This window comes from Marmota flaviventris, chromosome 13 (assembly GCF_047511675.1).
Source record: "Marmota flaviventris isolate mMarFla1 chromosome 13, mMarFla1.hap1, whole genome shotgun sequence".
Classification (NCBI taxonomy): domain Eukaryota; kingdom Metazoa; phylum Chordata; class Mammalia; order Rodentia; family Sciuridae; genus Marmota; species Marmota flaviventris.
Genome location: NC_092510.1, coordinates 50287790 through 50295662, shown reverse-complemented (window position 1 = coordinate 50295662; position 7873 = coordinate 50287790). Strand labels below are relative to the sequence as shown.

The 7873-nt window shown below is 39.3% G+C and overlaps 1 pseudogene; it reads right to left on the bottom strand.

Annotated features, from left to right (window-relative positions):
- Positions 1–937: 937 nt before the first annotated feature.
- Positions 938–1606, bottom strand: LOC114104469 (centromere protein K pseudogene; annotated as a pseudogene).
- Positions 1607–7873: the final 6267 nt, after the last annotated feature.

Genomic DNA, 7873 nt, shown 5'->3' with positions numbered 1-7873 from the left:
ATTGTGACAGTTTTTCATTTGGATGGGACATTAATATTCGGTCATGTGTGTTAAGTAGCAACATGTCTTAATCTTTGAGGGATGTTATAACAAAATACCTTACACTGGATAATTTATTTTATTTCCATTTTTTATTGGTGCATTATAGTTGTACATAATGGTAGGATTCGTTGTTACATATTTGTACATGCACAGAATATAACAATATAATTTGGCTAATATCATTCCTCAGAATTAGACTGGGTAATTTATAAATAATAGAAATTTATTTATCATAGTTCTAGAGGCTAGGAAGTCCATGCTTAAGGTGCTGGCAGATTCAGTGTTTGGTGAAGGCCTACTCTCTCCTCTGCAGATGGTGTCCCTTGTTGTGTTCTCACATGGTAGAAGGGAGAAGGCAGCTTCTTTCAATCTTTTTTTCTTTTTCTTTCTTTCTTTCTTTTTTTTTTTTTTAGATTTGCTAGGTATTTTTAATTATATCACTTTCTCCATGTGATATTACTTCAATTTTATATACATTAGCAAATTAAATGATCTTTCCATTATAATTCCTAAATATAATTCCTAAATACAAATGAAACTTAAAATGCATAAAATATACTGCCATAAAATTGAAAAGAAAAGTATTACATTAGGAATATCCTAAATTAACAAAGAATTTTCCAAAGAACATCGAATGAGGCAAAGTACATTAATGCTTTATAAATCTACAATATTTTTTACTTGCTTTCTTTGTACAGTTTAAAGCACCATAGCACTGAATGAATAAGAAAGGACCATTTTTTAAATGAAGAAATGGCAATACATGTCACTTAAGGATAAAAGAAAGATAAGCTATTACTTCGATTTGCAAATAATATTCTTTTATTCAAATAGTCCTGTTTCCATTATCCTTAGATGACAAGATTCTTTCCTGTTATGAAAAAAGAACATCCTTTTATTGATGGAAGGCTTCTAATCTCAATCTGGTTGGATCTTCTGGATGTCTCAAGGCAATTCCATTACGCAGCACCAGCTCAATATAAGGTGGCCAAAAGGAATCACTGATTTTGACATATGGATCATGTGGAGCATCAAATAATCTATTTATAAGAATCTCTAATATTTCATGCATTGTTATCAACTGTTTGGTTGATTCTTGAGTGTTTTTCTTTTTCTTTTTAACATTCCCATCAGGCAGAGGAAAATGGTCTTCTAGAAACTCACCCAAAGTAATCAAGAGTTTCTCCTTGAATGCTTTTTTATTAAGCATTTTAGTTTTCAGCTCACTAAAGATTTTTGTTTCAGAAAATGTCACGAACTGATTTTTCAATTCACTGTAAAGTGCATTAAGAGATTCCATTATTTGTTGCAGTTCATCCAACCATTGTTCTCCCTTTTTAGGTCTTCCTTTAACTTTCATTCTTTGACTGAATGGTAGATAGTACCATTTCAAGATCATGTCTTAATTTTTGGAACTCTTCTGTTCCTAATGTTATCAGAACATCATCTGTCAGGGGAGTTATTCTTCCATGTCTTTCCATATTTCTTCATATTCTTTAATAAGTTATTCTTCAGTATCTGTAACAACTTCCACATCTGTAGTACTATCGGGATCTAGATCTTTTTTTTTTTTTTTAAAGAGAGTGAGAGAGGGAGAGAGAGAGAGAGAGAGAGAGAATTTTTTAATATTTATTTTTTAGTTATCGGTGGACACAACATCTTTGTTTGTATGTGGTGCTGGGGATCTAACCCAGGCCGCACGCATGCCAGGTGAGCGCGCTACCGCTTGAGCCACATCCCCAGCCCGGGATCTAGATCTTGCTGACTCACTGACATGTGGTTTGTGATTTTTCTTAGCCTTATAAGAAAAAAAGCTGTGGGACCTTTGACAAGTCACTTAACCTTTCTATGCCTCAGTTTCTTCACAGAGCTGTAACAGGCTTTGGTTCTCAGCTTTGCTTAGCATCAGCTATGGAGCAGAGCCAATCTTTTTTTTATAAAGGCACCAATCTCAGTAATGAGGGCAAGGCCCTCATGACTTAATCATTTCCTAAAAGGCCCCAACTCTTAGTATTATCACATTGACTATGAAGTTCCAACATATTAATTTTGGGGAGACATTAATATTCACACTGTGTAATACATTAACCAAGGAACCTGTCCAGTTTAGTTGAAGTGGACACTTAGTTGGTGTGTTATGCCAGATTCGTGGGACCCCAATAGACCTCTAGGAGCCGAATCCGATGCAAGCACACAAGAGTCTTTATTGCAAGCTGGAGCCTGGATTCACGACCGTTCCGACGCAGCGGTCCCAGGGAGTGAGTCCTGGTCCTTTGTTCAGTGAGACTATAGGTTTTGGGGGGATACTCTATGAGTCACAACATCATACAGCAAATCATTCCATACCTCAGGAAAATCAAACAACAACTCAACATTGATTAGCACATTCACTGGCGGGAACAAGTTGGGTAGGGGTGATTGATTAGTACAAAAGGGGGATTCGTTTGAACTGATTGGTTTAGGCCACGTGCTAAACTACATGGTTTCCCAACATTTTATCAACCACCATAAACTACTTGGGGGTCCTCTGGCATTCCAGGTATTTTCCCTGTCTCATGCTGATTGGAGGTTGCTAGGGGGTTGCTATGGGTCCTCACCTAGCCTAACTGAGTCAGGGACACATGGAGCCTCAGACCTCTCCTGTTATTTACAGACAAACAGCTCAGCCAGGTGGGTATGTGCTTAGGAGTGCTCTGTGGGTTTTTCCAAGGACAAGGGTCACGCCCCCTTCCTTAGGACAGGCCTTGAGGTAGAACCTGCTGTTATTTATTTATTTTTAAAAATGGAGTCACATTAGTTTCTCAGGTGGACTGTGTCTGGAAGCCTGATAGTGTTCCTATGCCCAAACAGCTCATATTGCTTGTCATGCTTTAGAGGAGTAGTTCTCAAAGTGATTCTTGAATTAGCAGTAGCAGCAACAGCAGTAGTGGCAAGGGGAATCCACCCTAGATTTATATAATCAGGAACTCTGGTGGTTGGGTTGTGGCCAGCAATCTGTGTTTTAACTTGTCTGCTCAAGTTTGAGAACCACTGCCTTAGAGATACTTGGAGCTAATCATAGTAGTGTTGAGTTGAAACTGATGTTAAATATAAATGCTACTATTTTTAGGTCTTAAGAAGAGCTTTTGTGTCTGTGACTCTTCTCTAGGTTAGTTTAGAAACTACCTGATATAAGCCCAAAGTGCCAATCAGAAGTGCCGTAATACTAGGCCTAAATGAAGCAATGAAAAAATAATTGCTAAAGATAGTCAAAGATAATTATTATTAGTTTACTCTTATTATGCATGAAACACAATAAGAATGTCATTTAAAGAAGATACTAGGGCTGGGGATGTGGCTCAAGCAGTAGCACGCTCACCTGGCATGCACGGGGCGCTGGGTTCGATCCTTAGCACCACATAAAAATAAAGATGTTATGTCCACCGAAAACTGAAAAATAAATATTAAAAAAAAGAAGATACTAGTATCCTTCAGAATATTGAAAATATTTGGACTTGTGGGACACTAGTGAAGCCAGATTTTAAAGATAGGTCGTTAGTGTAGTTAGGTAAATTGGGTCTAATATGGAGTAAAATCAAGAATGAAGGCCATATTGAGAATATAGAGTCCAGGAAAGTTCAAAGTTCTTTAAAACACAGCTCAAAGGGATGTTAAGAGGTGAGAACAGAAAAGCTGGCGGTCTTTATGTGGCACTCAAAAGTCCCCAAGGCCTGGAGCCCATCCCAAGGAAATGTTAATGAAGCAGCTCTCAGCAAACAAAGAGTTGCTAATCCAAACGCCCTTCCTGCCCAGGTTACTACCCGCCCATCTGTCCCCCACCTTTTGGGCCTTCCCACGTACATTCCACCACAGCAAGATAATAGAACAAAGGACAGGAATGCACGCGACAGGAATGCGGGAAATCTGAAAGTAAACCTTAGGTATAAAAAAGGGAAGACCTCCTCCTTCCATGGATTCCACCTCTTGGGTCCCCTTCTTCCTCCAGGGAGAAATCTTTTCTACTGTCCTTTAATAAAGTTTCAACTTTCCACTCTAAACTTGCCTCGGCGTGCTTCTCTGGTATTATACTTCAGCATCGGGGAAGTAAGGACTCGCGACCGGTAAACAGAGGTAACACCAGAAGACCCTGACAATATGAGGGGAAAGATGCTGGAAAAGAAGGCACAACTGAAAGAAGACCTGGGGGAAGTTGCATAATTGCTCTAAGTCACTTACTTGTTCTGCTCTGACACTGACCAGAAGTCCTAAAATGATTTTGCTGGAATGAATGGGAGAGTGTTTGGGACATCTATCCAATAAAACTTTGAATTAGATACACATTGAGATTTAGATTTGTGTTCATGTAACAGAAAACACAATATAATAGTGGTCTAGTCACTGATTTATCATTCATATAATAGAAATCTGAAGGTTGGTAGTCCAAAGACTTGTGTGTCAGCTCCACAGTTTTCAGGAACTCTTTTTTTTCAGTGCTGGGATCAAAGCCAAGGCCTCATCCATACTAAGCAAGCACTCTATCACTAAGCTACACTCCCAGCTTAAAGAACCTTGACTCTTGTCTTTTTGTTTAATGATTCTTAATTATGGCTTTTATTTTCAAGATATTACCTCATGGTAAATAAGACAGCAGCAACTCCAATCATCACAGAAGAGCAAAAGGGCAAAAAGGTACACACCCTGATTGTGTGTATCCTTTCAGATAGTCTTCCTGGAAATCAAATATAATATAATGCATTCCATTGGCCAGAATTTAGTTACATTAGCCAGTCTTAATTGGAAAGGAATCCTTAGCTGAGGCTGGCTTTGAACTTGCCATTCTCCTGCCTCAGCCTCCTGAGTCGGCTAAGATTATAGGAGTGCACCATCACACTTGGATCAGAAATCTTAAAGATTAGATTGTCCCTTATATTTATTTTGAAACCCAAACAGCTCCCAATATGTGTTGTTTCAAAATGAAACAATTTTAACACCACTTTTGCTTAATCCTTATGCTAGTTACTTCAGGGAAATGGAATATCTGAATAATTTCACTTGACAGAGGATAATGTTACCAGAAATCTGGCAGGGGAAATTCTGTTTAAAAAACAAATCCATGGCCAGGCGTGGTGGCTCCTGCCTGTAATCCCAGAGGCTGGGGAGGCGGAGGCAGGAGGATCTCCAATTCAAAGCCATCCTCAGCAATTTAGCGAGTTGAGTTGCTAAGCAACTCAGTGAGACCCTGTCTCTAGTAAAATACAAAATAGAGCTAGGGATGTGGTTCAGTGGTTGAGTGCCCCTGAGTTCAATCCCTGGTATCCCAAAACAAAAATTAAAACAAAACAAACAACAACAAAAAACAAAAACAAAAACAAAAAAGCCCCAAATCCATTCTGATTGTTTTTGAAAAAAAATTTTTTGAATTTGTGATCCATGATCTTATACAATTACACACGTACAGGAAAAGAAAGATGACATCAAGGCAAGCTTGACTAGTTGTTCCAGTCGCTAGAAGACATTTATTCATTCAGTGTTTATAATTAAAATGAGTGTTGCTCATATAGTGATCTGATTTTACAACATATAGTGCTTCAGATTTGATCCCTGATATAAAAAGAAACAACAAAACCCCCACCAAACTCAAGCTGTAAGTGTAGATTTTTGAAAAATTAAACTTGATTGTCATTATAACAGAGCCATGTCACTAATTAAAGCCAAATTTTTACATCGCTTGAAAACATGGAATTGAAATTCATAACAGAATAACAAAGCATATGGGAAAGGAAGAAGTCACCAGTGAGATAATTTCACATAAACAATATGTGATATTAATTTAAGAATCAATGTACTTTAAATAATGGCATCAGACATGACTAATAGAGTAGAATCCGGAAATTCAGACAGGACATCTAGCTTTGGAAAGTGAGGCATAAACAGGAATGGGGATAGGGTAGTAACAGAAACTTTCACGGGTCTTAGAATTAAGGGATCTCTAGTTGCTTTAGCACCCAAAGGATGTGTTAACTCATTTTAAAAACAGCTTTATTGGGCTGGGGTTGTAGCTCAGTGGTAGATTGCTTGCGATGCATGTGTGAGGTACTAGGTTGAATCCTCAGCACCACATAAAAGTAAATAAAATAAAGAAATTGTGTCCAATACAACTAAAATACTTTTAAAAAACAGCTTTATTGAGATACTTTACATAATCACAAATGTCACCCATAGGAAATATACAGTGATTTTTAGTAAATTCAGTGCTGTGCAATTGTCAACCTCAATCTAACATAGTTTTTCAAGTTTTTTTCTGGGGTACAAACCATTTATCTTTCTTGTATAAAGGTACATGGTGACTCAATAAAATCACAGAGCAAGTATCAAGGATTCAAAGATGACTCACTGAAATTGTGTGTAATAGACATGTGCAGGCAGCTGCTGTGCTGAAACCACAGGGATAAAGAGAGGAAGGGTGCTGAGCAATGGTTACCAGCCAGCCTTAGTGTCAGACTGCTGGAGTTCTGCTTCTGTCATCCTCACTTAATCAAGGGAATTACTTAACTCTCTGAGCTTCCTTTTACTTATCTGTTGTAAAATAATAGCACCCTATTTCATGAGATTATGAAGACTAGATGAAATAATATATGCAATGGGCTTCATATAGTCTCTCATATAGTAAGTATTCAATTAAATTAAGTACTTTTATAATTTTTACTGGATGACTATTAAATAACATTTCATAAACTAGACACAAAGGATCACATACGGTGTGATTTAATTTCTATGAAATTCTCGAAAAGGGAAAGCTGGTGCCAGAAGAATGATCAATTGCCAAAGGCTAGGGAGGAAGGGTAGGAAATTGACTGCAAAGCATCACCAAGAATTTTTTGGAATATTCTACCTTGTGATTGGAGTGGTGTTTTGTGAACATTTGTCATGGAATTACACCCTTTAACTTAGTGAACTTTGTTGTATGTCAATTAAAACCGATCCCCCTAACCCTAAAAATATAGCTTTTAATTTTCCAATTGAATAGTTCAGTTGTTTTATAGGTCAGAAGCAGGAATCAATTCTAAACACTGCCAACTATGTGCAAGGCATAGTTCTAAGTCTGAGGAACGGTCTTAAAGAAGACAGTATCTCTACCCCCATGGAGCTTTTTCAAGCACGAATTATACACATAGATTTGAAATTAAAAAAGGAATCATTGAGGATACTGGTAGAATAATCTGGGGGTGCGGGGAGACAGAGTAGCTGTAAGTTATTTAAATCTCTATCCCGTTTTTTTTTTTTTTTTTAATTTCAAACATGCACAGAAGGAAACAGAGTTTCTCCATTAAAAGAGAATGCACTGGACATAGTATCTGGGCAGGTGTGTGTCAGAGGCCTCTCAGTATACGGTGACCCAAGGTTGTCCCCTGCGGACACCACCGGAGAGACGCAGTGCCCACAGAGAAAGGGAAATACACTGGCACCAGACCAAGGTCCAAGAGGAACTCTTCCACGGGCCCCAGGGGCCCCATGACCTTGGCAGTGTGAGCTCCGCACTCTCCGGGGTCCCGGCGTGCGCCAGCCCTCCGCAGGGGAAATGCTGCCCGTATCCTTGGGATACTTTCCCAGAGGCCGGGCCAGATTCACCGCCCTCTCCGCAGGGTGAGTCCGCCCACTAGAGTGACTGGTTGGGGAACGGAGGCGAGTTGCGGGAACCGGATTGGCTGCTCCGCATGCGGAGGGCGGGGAGATGCATGTGAGGGGCGGAGCTAGTGGAGAGCTGGCGGCCGTCGGCGTTCGCTCGGGAAATGGATGCTTCGCTGGTCCGCCAGCGCCGGGGGCGGGGAAAGCACGCGCTCCGGTGTGCGCG